General features: G+C 41.6%; 1 protein-coding gene across 2 annotated transcripts in view; it reads left to right on the top strand.

Moving 5' to 3' along the window:
* Positions 1 to 350: 350 nt before the first annotated feature.
* The window catches only part of ACSL4 (acyl-CoA synthetase long chain family member 4), a 133,326-nt gene continuing 119,507 nt past the window's right edge, over positions 351 to 14,169 (top strand). For both annotated transcript variants that reach the window (XM_080795083.1, XM_080795080.1), the window contains exon 1: positions 351 to 510. The gene's annotated coding sequence lies outside the window, so the exon portion shown is untranslated. The remainder of the gene's footprint in view (positions 511 to 14,169) is intronic.

Genomic DNA, 14,169 nt, shown 5'->3' with positions numbered 1-14,169 from the left:
TATATACAAGTTCTGCTGTAACATAATGATACAATTTATTTAACTAGGTGATAGTCCTATGTCTGATATTTTTTACCAGACTACAAACTCAAAAGCAAGACTGTCTTTGTCAAAACCAAACACCTGGCAACCTCAGAACCTCACCAGGGAGGGCCAGACCCATGGGAGCAGGGTAGGTAATCTGGGAAGTTTCCAGGAAGCTAAATTCAATAAACATTTATTGTGCAACAAGAGGACATCTGGACCAGTGTAAAAGCACAAGTCTAACAGCAGGCCCTAGGTAAACAGGTTATTGGCATCAGAGGGATCTCACTGTGAGGGATTATAGGTGTGTGCCCAGGTAGGCTGGAAGAGCTCACTGATAGAAGCATTTGGCCATAACCAAAACACCAGGATGAATACGAGTATCAGGAAACTGAGATGATTGAAGTCCAACCAGAGATCATGCAGAGACAGAGACAACAGGACTGCAGGTCTAGATGCACTAGGATTCTGAGATGACTAAATGAGGTATGTAGAAATAAGGGAACAAGATGAAGACAAGTTAAAAGAAAGGAGGTGAGAGTCTAATAATCAAAATCTGAGAACAAGGAAGTCAGACACTTCCTTCTACTTGAGCCTTGTTGCTTAAACCTTATATACCAACCCACTTAAGCCTCTGCTGTGATTAGGTCTAAACAAGTGGGAGGCCTTAGCATTCCCTTTTTCTCTAGGATTTCTTTTCATGTTTGAATCCATTGACTCAACTACCCTTTCCTTCTTAGTTTGTTGTCATTTTTTGTTTGCATTTATTTTGTTTTGTTTGGCCTTTAGTCTGATTCCTGACTTTAGCACTCGTACTCTCTTGAACTTCCTGGAATGTCACTTCTGTAGCTATACATACTGCCCTGCCTTTGGTTCATGGCACCCTCCCAGATACCTGGAAAGCCTGGCTCTGCTCTCAAGCTTTTCAAACCATCCTATGGCTACAGAGAAATTCTGCTGGGTTTTGGTTCCACCAAAGTAACCCAGTTGGCCCTACACCTTGTCCAGCCCCCATCTCACAGAAGGGGTTCCAATACAGACTAACACCACAGTTGGCTTGCTGCTGAGACACCAGATCTATAGGCCTAGGCCTCCTTAAATCCCTTTTACCAACATCATTGATCCCTGACAGGGGGACGAAGCTGTGTCTGCAGTTGGGATCTAAATGACCGAGTCAGGCAGGTCATGTCATTGCCTTCTACTATCTTTAAGCTCAATATAAAACTTAAATACACATAACTTGGAAGTAATAATTGTTGTTAAATCACTCTTGCACATTTTTAAAGATTTCTTTATTTGAGAGGGAAACAGCATGAGCGGGAGGGGCAGAAGGAAAGGGAGAGTATCTCTAGCAGTCTCTGTGCTCAGCGTGGAACCCAATGTTTCGCTGGATCTCAAGACCCTGAGATCATGACCTGAGCTGAAACCAAGAGTCAGATGCTTTACAAACTGTTTCACCCAGATGCCCTTCTCTTGCACATTTTTGACAGCACTCTACACTGAATAGAAAAGCTGTGTACAACAACTATCAGGTTCTTAATGTAGTTATATAAACATTTCTCATAGAATGCCCAAGACAGACATAGGACTGTATATGGGCTTTTGTCTTGGAATATCCAGACACTGGTGGGAGATGCTGAATAAATGGGGGAAGTACAGCAAAAAGAGGAGAGGTACATGTTTACGAAGAGCACCAAGTGAACAACATCTTGGTCTAAGAATCAGTGAAAGGAAATAAAGACTTATGCTTTTAGAATCACCTTCCTTTTCAAGTTCTTTCTGCACCAAGGTACAGAAGCTTGCTGCCAAAAACTATGCTTTGTCTTGCTTGTACATCGGTATCTCATCTGGGGAGACCCAAACAAAACTCTCATCTATAGGGCCTTGATGAAGTTTTCCAGCATTGTTTCTTGCCTTAACAGGAATGATATTAAGTTCCTACTCTCAGACAAATTGGATCAGTATCATGCTCTCATTCATCCCTTTTATCTGTTGCCAGGACTTCTTGCCTCTGTTCTAATATTTGACACCCAAACTTCTAAACTGCTTTCTATCCTTCATAGTATACCTTTGCCTGAGTTCCAAGTCCATTCTGGCCAGTAAGGTTCTGAAACTGCTCTCTATTGTCATATTATACTTTCCTAAACCTGCCCTCTTCTCTGAGTATCTCATTTTGGTCACTGTCTGGTTCTGCAGACATTTAGTATCTTGACCTGCTTCCAGACTTCCAATTTTGTCATAACCATCTACTGCTGGGATCTTTACCAGACACGACCCATTCGTGTATCTAGATTTCTGGAACATCTAGACTTGGCTTTTGTTTTCCAGTCCATGATTTTGTCCTCGTCCTTGATATTGTCAGCATTCATGTTCTTAGTCTTGATATAGGACTATCTATCTATCTATCTATTTAGATTGTTTGTGCACTAGGTAAATTGCATGATGAGTGTGCTCCTCCTATGCTCTTTTAGCATTCACACTGATGACCTTGCCTCCTGTCTCAGAGACTCATGCCTCACTCACTCTTCCTGTGTTTGTACTCTTAGGTTATCTCATGTTTCCAACTTGTCTAGATTCCTCCTCACCCACAAATACTATCTAGTGTTATGTCCTAATTTCTCACCCATATATTTCTAATAAGCTAATTCATGTTAATAGTTATCTGACCATCCCTTCCCCTGACCCCCACAAATCTGTATGCACTTTACATGGTGACATTATCTAGAAAATGTTTTAATTGAAAGAGGAATGCTAATTGGAGGGTAGGTATGTTGTTAGGTAAGAAAGTAGGGAATTAGAAAGAAGTTTTTGGTGACTGGGCCTTTGGTGCTCTTATTCAATCACAGTACACCTTTTTAAAAGATTTATTTATTTATTTGAGAGAGAGAGAAAAAGAGCATGCACACATGAGTTGAGGGAGGGGCAGAGGGAGAGAAAGAATCTCAAGTAGACTCCCTACTGAGTGCAGAACCCCATGTGGGGCTAAAGCCTTGGACCCTGAGATCATGACTTGAACTCAAATCAAGAGTCAGATGCTCAACTGACTGAGCCACCCAGGTACCCTAGGTTTATATATTTTTTAATTAATTATTTTTATATTTAACTGTGGTAGAAGAACCCATGACAAAATTTACCATCTTAACCATTTTTAACTGTATGGTTTAATAGTGTTAGGTATATTCACATTGGTATGCAGTGGATCTCCAGAACTTGTTCATCTTATTAAACAGCAGCTGCCCTTTTTCTGCCTCCCCTCAACCCCTGTCAACCAGCATTAGTAATGTATCCTTTTGAATGGGGTTGACCCCTGCTTATAACAGGCTCAATCTGGATATTAACGGAAAACCACACTCTGTTTTTCTTTTTAACCCAAAATGATGGATGGGAGTTCAGGTAGGGCCAGGGGACCAGCTCTACCAATCTGATTCCAACAGGCAGGAATGACCCAGTTGCCCCTTTTGGAAATAACCAGTTTTGAAATTTTACTCTAGAAGCAAAACTGAATGCTGTGGAAGTCCACTTAAAAAAAAAAAAAAGGCTCCCTTGGGTAGCAGAGGTGGGTGGGTGGGGCGCTGAATGGTTCAGTCAGTTAAGCAACCAAATATTATCTAAGCTGAGGTCTTGATCTTAGGGTTTTGAGTTCAACCCCTGCATTGGGCTCCATGCTGGCTGGGTGTGGAATCTACTTAAAATAAAATAAAAACTTAAAAAAAATAAAGGTTCATTTGGATCTTAAAAGCCCTATGATTTTTTTTCTCTAAATCATTACAACTCAGCTAATTATCAACCCTAGGTTTCTCCTCCTCCCTTTATGTAATAATATTTTCAAAATATAAATGCAACAAGAGAGATTTTAAGGTGCTGAACACATTTCAGCAATATAAAATGATACCATTAAGTCGATTCAGGGATAGGTATGAACTCATATAGCCTTTTGTGGGGATTTTGCTATTGAATTAAGATGAGAAGATAAATAGCCCTTAATTAGTACATGAAATGCCTTCAACATTAAGCAAAGAAAAAAAAGTCCCAAGCAAATTGAGGGCAAGTTGGCCTGTCTAGAGCGTTTGTCTTCTGGACCATTAATCTAGTGACAGAAGCTCTGACTCATGTGTATTTTACAATCCCAGAGGAACCTGAGCAAATCCCCACAGCCAGGAAGAGGCTGTAAGATGAGAATGGTACAAAGGTTTCACTTGCTCATACTTGCCCTGTGACATACAGACCTTTGTCATATATGTTCGTTCTGTCTTGTATTGTTTTAAATTATATGGTTATGATTTGCTTACTATTCCAAGAAGATCTCTAGTAGTAAACTCTTCCATATATGAATGCTATCTGCATTCACTTTCTACCAGCCTCCATGTTCTCCAAGAGGCCCATTTTGACTTGTTTTCCTGATGCAAAGTCACAAATGCCCTCCCATGCTCATTGTGGCTTCACCCTGTAGTATTCGGAAACATGAGGACTGCTTCCCCTGCCCTACACTTTGGACATGGGTGGCATCAGAGCAAGGGTTATTCAACAGAATGGGACTCAAGAAGGTGAGAAATCAAATATTAAAGGTCAATGCATAGAATGAGTTAAATAGAAGTCCAAGGAGTTAACATGTGAGGGACCCTGCAGTCTTTTCTTTTTTTTAACTAAGCTTTACGCCCAATGGGGGCTCAAACTCACAACCCAGTGATCAAGAGTCACATGTTCCACTGACTGAGCCAGCCAGGTCCACCATCCCTCCCCACTAATACTTTTTAAATTATGATTTAGAAAAGCATTTCTGGTGGATACTGTAAGCATGTTTAATATCTATTGAAATGCAGATGGCTGCTCCTGGTAGCTCAGTGAAATATACATTGATTGTAACTTTCCATTTTGGAGAACGCTGTGTCTTGCCCAGAGATTGATGCTTTATTCAAATCCATGTGGAGAAAGCAATGTTTCCAGACCAAGTTGTTATGCTGGAAGATACATGCTTGTTCCAGATGCATGAAATCAGTGCTTTTTCAAAATGCCTTAAGTGGGTGTTGGTGGTATAGCGGTGAGCATGGCTGCCTTCCAAAATGCCTTAATGCAGGGGATGGAAGGAAAGTAAAAGCCTGTGTGATGTCTCATGTTGAAGTGAAATAGGAAGCAAAAGTGGGAAGAGCCTAAGTCTGCAGTCATGGAAAGGAAATTGGAAGTGCTCAAAGAAGAACAGATGCCTTTTTTATTTGAGTCTTTGCATGATTCCTCAAAAGACCAAATTCAGGGTCCAGAGTGAGAAGGTAGAAGGTATGATATGGAAAGCATGCAGATATAAACAGGGGAAGAAATAAGAAGTCATCTTCCTTCACCCTGATTTGTAATGGCAATTAATGATGACAATGAAGCAGATGATGGTGATGATGATGATTATTGCAAGAAGCAACCTGTCACAGTCCTCGAGTGTTCCTGTGTGTTCTTGCTAGATAGACCAATACTGCAAAGCCCTGACCGTTCTTTACCTGGGCTGTTTCTCAGAGTTGTGTTATCAGCAACCAGCTCTGAGAGATGAGGCAACATCTCTTCCTGGACAAAAAGCAGGATGCTTACGCTTACTACAGTAAAAAAAAAAAAAAAAAAAAAAAAAGGCTATGAATTGGGGCAACTGGGTGGCTCAGTCAGTTAAGTGTCCAAATCTCGATTTCGGCTCAGGTCATGATCTCAGGGTGGTGAGATTGAGCCCTGCATCAGGCTCTGTGTTCAGTGGGGAGTCTACTAGTGATTCTCCCTCTCTACCTCTGCCCCTCCTCCTGCTCTATCGCTTTCTTCCTCTAAAATAAATAAGTAAATTTTAAAAATTCTTTAAAAAGGGGCCACCTGGGTGGCTCAGTCGGTTGAGCGTCTGCCTTCAGGTCAGGTCATGACCCAGGGTCCTGCCATTAAGCCCCACATGGGGCTCCCTGCTCATTGGGGAGTCCACTTCTCCCTCTCCTTCTGCCGCTCCCCCTGCTTGTGGTCTCTCTTTCTCTCTCTCAAATAAATAAAATCTTTTTAAAAAATTCTTTTAAAAAGGCTATGAACTCCCAAAGATTGTTGTTCCTCAACAAGGATGCAATTCAACTGAGTGCTCAGCATCTAACTGGGCTCCCATATGTCATCCCTGCAGGGACTGAGAGCAAAGGGAACCAGTTGCAAATATGCAGATGCTCATGTTGCTTGCTGTGCTGTGAGTAAAACTCTTTTATCCCTGAATCTGTAGTCACATCTCTTTTGCCAGCAGCCATGAACACATACAAAGCTGATCTGTTAGCTTGCAAGTAGTGTAAAATCCCAGACCTGACAATAATAAGATAAGCTATCTCTATCTCCTGTGGTTAATAATAGTAATAGATAATATTAATTAAAAACTAACAGGGGCACCTGAGTGGATCCATTGGTTCAGCATCTGCCTTCAGCTCAGGTCATGATCTCAGGGCCCTGGGATCGAGTCCCATGTTGGGCTCCCCACTTAGCAGGGAGTCTACTTCTTCCTCTGCCCCTCCCCCCCCCGCTCGTGCTCTTGCTTTTTCTCTGTCAATAAATAATACACAATTAGTTAATAAACTAATAGCAATACCATTTATTGAGGGTTTACAGTGTGCCAGCCACTGCTCTATGCACTTGATAGAAATTATCTCATGTTATACCCCAAATAATTTTACTAAGAAGCCGAATAACTTGTCCAGCCAAGTTCACATACTCTCAAGGTGTCCTGACAATTATCATTACTGTTTTCTCTTCCTTGCTAACTTTCTCTTTTTCTCCTTATTTCTACTTTCTTGTTATAATTCCTTGTTCTGACAATCAAAAAGGCTATCATATAAAAATAATGAGAAACTCACTCTCCCAGAAAATTCTTTTGTAGTTCACTTTTCTTCTTAGGATAGTAGTGAATAGCCCCAACTCTGGAACCAGTCTTTACTCACTAGCTGTGTGAACTTGGGGAAAGTTATTTAATCTATCTTTGTCTTGACTTCCTCATTTGTAAAATGAGGGATAACAGTACCTATCTAGTAGGGTTCTTGTGAGTGTCAAGTGGGCTAATATATAGAGAGCGTTTACAATAGTGTCAAACACATAGTAGCAGTTTCAATCGAAATGCACTATTCTCATTCTGCTTTCTTTTCTGAAAACAGAATATTCCTGAATCATCTTTTGTACCATGTAAATATTATATTGATGGTGATTATACTAATCATCTTCAACCTCATCATGACTTCGACTTGAGTGCCTACCATTGGCAAGGAGGGAATTGTCCACATCAGAACAATATTCCATTTCAATCAAAGCATCTATCCTATCAAGGACCTAACACTATTAGATGCAATAGGGAATGCAAGCGGACTGAAGACACTGTACACTCCCTGGCCCCAAAGAAACTGGCAATCTATTTAGGGAGATGAAATTAACACATATGAAGTCATAAAGGGGAATAAATAATGATTGGTATGATATTGCTCATATAAGTACAGTATGAATTTAGAGAAGGGTAACAGAGCAGCTAAAACAGGCAAAGCAGCTTTCATATGGGAAGAGTAGGAATCATGCTGAGTCTTTTTTTTTAAGGTTTTTCTTATTTATTTGAGAGAGAGAGAACAAGAGAGAGCATGAAAAGGGCAGTGGGGGGAGAGGGAGAAGCAGACTCCACGCTGAGCAGGGAGCCCCACATGGGGCTCAATCCTGGCACCCCAGGATCACAGCCTGAGCTGAAGGCAGATGCTTAACTGACTGACCCACCCAGGAGCCCCAGAATCATGCTGAGTCTTCAAGTGTGGGTAACATTTACTTTGGCAGAAGGGGAAAAAAGAGAAGACTCTACCTCCAACACTTTCTAGTTTCTACAATTCTTTTCCATGTATAGATTCATTTTGTCCTGGTGGCAAGGCCCTAGGGTAGACATAGAAGGCATTCTTATACCAGCACATGAGCATATCCTGATGTCACAGAGTGGTAACTTGCCCAAGGTCGAGAGCTGGAAAGTGAAACACACTTAACTACTTGCTACTTCAACTCCAGCAGAGCCTCTGCCTGCAAAGAGCTTACACCTGTCAATTGTGACTCTTGTACAGACATAAAATGAGCATGTGTTAAAGATTTTATTTAACTCCTTATCCATGAAAGAACTGGTCAATTGCTAACCACCAGTCCAAAGGAGTAGTCAAAAATGCACACATTTATATGGATTGAGGAAATGTTGAATTTAAGAATAGATGAGAAGCTGGCTTTTTCCATGGAGGGAGGAAAAAAGAAGTCAGTTGAACTGCCACCAGACAGAATTTGTTTGCATGTCTATGGGCAAGAATTATTTTTCATTGGGACCAGTTATCTACAGCTTGCAGGGTTTTTAGATAGCTCAAAGAAAATGAAAGACCAGATGCAGGTAACTCAAAGAATTCATGCCAAACAATATCTAGTTTCCATTGGAGACACCCAGGAGTCTCTTTTTTGCTTATTACAAGTTTCCCTGTTCCCTGTGAGTTATAAACATAAATGGAATACAGATGAAGTCATAGCAAATGTTACAAGGCCACAGGGTTGGAAATATGGGTTGGGGACACCTTACCCCAGAGCTTGGGATCGCAAGCTGGTCTTAGGACCAGGGACCTCATCAAGGATGAAGGAAGCCCTTCTGTGTTAAGGAGTCGTTTAGAGAGGTCTGCCCCAGAACTAACCAGTTTTGAGTTGAAAGGAGGCTTGAAGGTGGGACTTCCAAGCTACGAAGTGGTAGATGGTGGTGAGTGTGTTCCAGGCTAGCCAATTTCATAGCGCCCAGATTCAGAGATTCAGTTCATCATTTAATTAAGTTTATATCTAGCTTAGTTTTTTTTAAAGACAGTAGTTATTAATTTTATGAGATCAAATAGATACAGTTTCCATATCGCCAGAAACTAGAGGTCCCGGGAGAGCAAGAAAATGTTTTATTGATGTCCTAATGAGGGGTTTGCACAAGCATGCACTTATGAAACTTGCATTCATAGTCATATATGTGAGTACACAGCTCATCTCTTAAAATATAATTATGTACTTATACAAGGTGATACAAATATTAATACAGAGACCTGACCTTACATGTAGGTAGCCATCTACAGACTGTGATCAGAAGGGTAATTAAAAGCCTCTGCTCCCAGATGGTACCCCTAGTGATCTACCTTCATTTACAACATTCCCACCATTAATGTTATTTCTTTGGAGAAAGAGTTCCCGAAGGCATTTGTTCAAATGCAACAGGCTCTTTCTTGTAAAGAGGACCGACAAAACAAGTGGGATGGAAAGGTCCAGAATGCAGGCAGAGAGGGCAGATCTGAGAAGGATGTCTGGACAGCAGCTCTGGAAAGTGTCATAGGTGGTGCTCTGGACACCTGGAAGGAGGATCAGTGACAAGGAAAGGACAGGAAAGGAAGCCAGGAAGAAAGACAAAACTGACCACACCACGGAGTTGTGATGGCCACGTAATAGTATCTCATGATACAAATGCATTAAGAATTACTCTGCAAAACAAAAGAAAACAAAACAAACAAACCCTCCCAAACCCCCCAAAACAGGAAAAAAACCCTCCTCCATAGAAGAATATAATTTCAAAAAGTCAAGTCATATATTCTATGAGAGGGATCTAATTTTTCCTAATGTATGTTGTTGAAAAGTATTCGGCTGAGAACTGATAATCTGGGAGAAAAGTTGCAGATCAGGTATGACCAGAAAACAAGCCATAGAAGTGGGGAAACTGGTTTCTCATCCAGGATTAAGGACTTAAATGCAAACAGCCCAGAGAGACATCTTTACCATGTCTGTATCATTGCCATCCCTGAGATCAAAGCAGTCCTTAAATGCCTATTGTTACACTGAGCTGTAGCAAATGAGTAGGCCATGCATGATCCCCTGCCCTCGTAGGCAACAACTTCAGAACTTGCAAAATTAATAACTTACAATAATTTGATCAATTACACATTTTCACCGAGGGCAAATAAAAAAGGAAGGACATTTACCAGGGGGGTGAGCAAGGGAGCTTGAATAAGGAATTATTACCACTTCTCCAGACTTGTCTGGTGGAGATAGACTTTCAAGAGTTTATTCAGTGATGGGGACAAAAAGCTCAAAGAATAGGATGGGGTGCATTTTAGTAGGATATTTGGAGGTAGGAATAATATGAATGGAGTTATCACACATGTTAGGGGAACCTCCCTTCCCTTAACCTCACATTTCCTTTAGGCAACATATACTCCAGAGACACCCATGATCTCTCTCCTGGACCCTCCCTTGTGCCCTACCAAATGAAGAAAAATTTACCTGAGTAATGAGTTTTTGAAAAGAAATTGAGAATACCCCACTCTGCCATCTCCAGGTCTTCTAAGAGTTTTATTGTGATCTGCCTTTAGCTTGCGGGTGAAGCCCTGTGCTTGTCCCCTGAGCCAGTGGCTTGGTGGGTAAGCCTCCCTAATTCAAGGGTGGGGAGGAATTAGAAAGACAGTTGAGGTCTCACAGTTCAGCTCTGTCTCCCAGTCTATTTTCATAACCGATGTTTTGATCTTCTATCTTATTCTGGTGTTCATGGTTCAGTTGCTTTCAAACTAGGAAGAGGAGAAGTGGAGTTACAGATTGTTCTCCTTAAACCCAACAGAGCAGGGACGCCTGGGTGGCTCAGTTGGTTAAGCCGCTGCCTTCGGCCCAGGTCATGATCCCAGAGTCCTGGGATCGAGTCCCGCATCGGGTTCCTTGCTCGGCAGGGAGCCTGCTTCTCTCGCTGCCTCTGCCTGCCTCTCTGTCTGCTTGTGTGTACTCTCTCTGTCTCTCTCTCTGGCAAATAAATAAAATCTAAAAAAAAAAAAAAAAAAAAAAAAAAAAACCCAACAGAGCAATGGGTAAATTTATCAGGGAGAAGTGGAGACAGCTGATAAGAAAGACAGAAAACTTCCACAACCCTGGTGAAGAAGCTCGAATTCCTATCTTCCATTTTTCTCTTTATAGGGGTCATTATGCACATATGCTATTTAGTCCAGTGAAAGACTAGTTTTTTCTCTTTTTGTTTTTTAGATTCCAATCCATCATGGGCTACTGCTTTTATTTTTTTATTTTTTATTACTATTATTTTTCTGGACAGGGAGCGAGGTAGGTGCAGGGAGAGGGAGAGAGAGAGAATGTTAAGCAGGCTCCACGCTGAGTATGGAGCCCAACGTGGGGCTTGATCTCACAACCCTGAGATCATGACCTGAGAGGTAATCAAGAGTCAGACGCGTAACTGACTGACCCACCCAGGCACCCCTGGGCTGACGCTTTTAAAAAATACATAATAAAAATGAATTACTATAAAATGATACTAAGTAAAAAACAAAGACACACAAAAGATGAGGCCCAATTTTTTAATAATTAGGTGAGGCAGATAAAAAAGCATACTCTTTGGGGCGCCTGGGTGGCTCAGTGGGTTAAAGCCTCTGCCTTCGGCTCGGGTCATGATCTCAGGGTCCTAGGATTGAGTCCCGCGTCGGGCTCTCTGCTCAGCGGGGAGCCTGCTTCCCCCCCTCCCCCGCCACTTGCCTCTCGGCCTACTTGTGATCTCTGTCTGTCAAATAAATAAATAAAATCTTTTTAAAAAAAAGCATACTCTGTTACATTGCTATACATGTTTGTAAAAGCTAACTTTCAATTTCCAACTTCTCTCACTACAGACTGGTACCTAACGGTTCACAGGCTAACACTGGTCTGCAGTCCACAGTCTTTAGTAGCATTGATCTGTTCTACTTTGGTTCACAGAATCCTCATCGTCTTCTTATAAAAATGGGACACAGAAAAGCACAGTGGTGAAGAGTTTAGGGTCTGGTAACAAAGTTCCAATTCCCAATGAATGAGTGGTAGAGTCAACATCAACACCTCCTTCCTATGGTTGTTATGAGGATTAAATTCAAACATGCTTAAAGCCCTTGACTGTGTTGAGCCTCTTGTAAGTGTTTGATAAATGTTATTATTATTCTGGACCAATGTCCATGTTGGGTGGTACACATTTGCTTAATGTTTTGGAAGATTCCTAAATAGGTATAAATAAATATCCCCACAACTCATTCTTTGAAGGAATGAGCCAGATTCTATTATTTTCTAATAATCGGGGTAGTTGGGTGTTCACGTTTTCTTTTGCCCAGAGGCTGATAGAATCTATGCGAGTGAGTCAAAGGACATGAAGACTGGCTCTCAAGGCTGCAATGGTTCATCCTTGAGATATAAACATGACTCTCATAGCTAAATTCTAGCTAAAGAATCTAGTCAAGACCATCATCATAAAGAGCCATAAGAAAGTCATAGTCAAAGGTCTAGCCTCAGCAGATCACTGTGTATTGTCTCTGGGAATATTCTCAGTGCTTGCTAGTGTTGCCTAATATTGTCTCGTAAAATACTGGGTCATTTCCTATACGAGAAACAGGACTGAAAGGCATTCAAAGGACTAGAACAACTTGGAGTGGGGAGGGGCGAGTTCGGGGTGCCTTGGAGCCTCTAATGTACCTATCTGAGCTGGGTCAGGAAGTGAAGTGTGCCAAATGGCCTTGTAACAGGGTCACACAGAGATTTCTACTTGTCAGAGAAGTGGCCGACTTTTCCAACCTCCCCTTCCCCTTGGCATTTGCTGCTCTGCAGTTTTCGGGTACTGGCTAAAGCCAGTCCATTATGAAAAAGCAACAATAGTGCTACACCTGAATGGCATAGAACATGAACGGATTGTTTCCCCCACATCGAACCAACAAACATGCTTTTCAGAAAGGCAGAGCTAACTGAAGTCTGATTTGCTTTCACAGCGCCCAGCTGTGCTGTCTATAGGGCCACAGCGGAGGTTGTTCAGGTCACGGGGGTTGTTTCACCTTTATTTTTTTCCAGTTTGCTCTGGTAAAGCTGCAACTGTCATGCCAAATTTACTTTAAGCCACGGAAGGGTGGATTCCTGGGTTGCCTATAGAGGGAATTCTATCCTACCGAGGCAGGTGAACCAAAATGCTCCAAGATTAAATTTGTTTTTTAACAGAGTAAAAAGGCCCACGGCACTGCGGGGTGGGGTTGTGGGGGCGGTGGTGTAAATTCAGTCTTCAAGAGGTGGTATGTTATGTTCATCTCTGAAGTTAACCAATTATGAAGCCCCATGGTTTCTCACTGAAAGGCCGAAGAGGGCCGAAGGACTACCAGAATGGAAGGAGATTTGTTACACTGCTATATTAAAAAGAAAGCTCAGTGATGAGTAAGACATTCCCCACTCAGAAACAAGGCCATCTGGCAGGTCCTTGGCAGAATCAAAAACGAAAGAATGTTCATGATCAAATCCTCATTCAAAATTAAAAGCCATTCCTGCTTCTAGTGGGTAAAAATGGTACATCTTTACCAGCCAGTAGAAACTGCAAACGCCTGTCTCACTGTCCTGGATTTTTTGTTTGTTTGTTTGTTTAAAGATGAATGGGGAGGTTTTCTATTTTCACAATTTAAATAAAATCACTCTCCTGCTGCTCTCACCCTCTTGCTGGGTGGTTTGTCATTCATTAGCTTTGAAATGGTCCACTTCCTGGTAGGAAACCTCACCTGGGAAATCAAATTCAGTTAAGGAGACAATGAGAAATATTAGGAGGAGTGATTTATAGGGAAGTCAGTCTTTGGATAAGACAGAACCAAATACTGTCCCCTACGAGTCCTTGTGTTCCTAGTGTCATTTTCTAAAAGGGCACAGATTAGAGCAGCCACTAGCAAATGAGAACACCTTGGTTCTGATCTGAGTCCTTGGATAGCTTGGGCCATAGTGAGAGAATACATGGCTGAAATATCCTTGTAACCTAAAGATGCCAAGCATGTTGTAGAAACTGTGAATGTCCCCATTGCATTTAGCCCCCACCTACACCCCAAATTCCATATGCCATAGATGATTCACCTGTGTTCTTCCCACCATTTGAGTTATAATATTACTATTATTATTATTATTCGGTTCATTCACTTATGCTTCCTATTAAGTGGCATTTAGTTGTGTGGGAGTCCTCTTTGGTTAACATGTGACTTTCTCATCTTCATTTATTTCTCTCTCCTGTGCCTCTTTTTGGTCCGGATCTGTTGAAGAGTTCTGAGCTGATCCGTACTTCTGTTGGGGAGGAGGAATTTTCCCCATCCTTCAAGGACGTTCTGGTAGGACTAA

Source organism: Martes martes (assembly GCF_963455335.1).
Source record: "Martes martes genome assembly, chromosome: X".
In the NCBI taxonomy this organism is placed as follows: domain Eukaryota; kingdom Metazoa; phylum Chordata; class Mammalia; order Carnivora; family Mustelidae; genus Martes; species Martes martes.
Note: the sequence above shows the minus strand (reverse complement) of the source record. Positions and strands in the feature narration are given on the sequence as shown.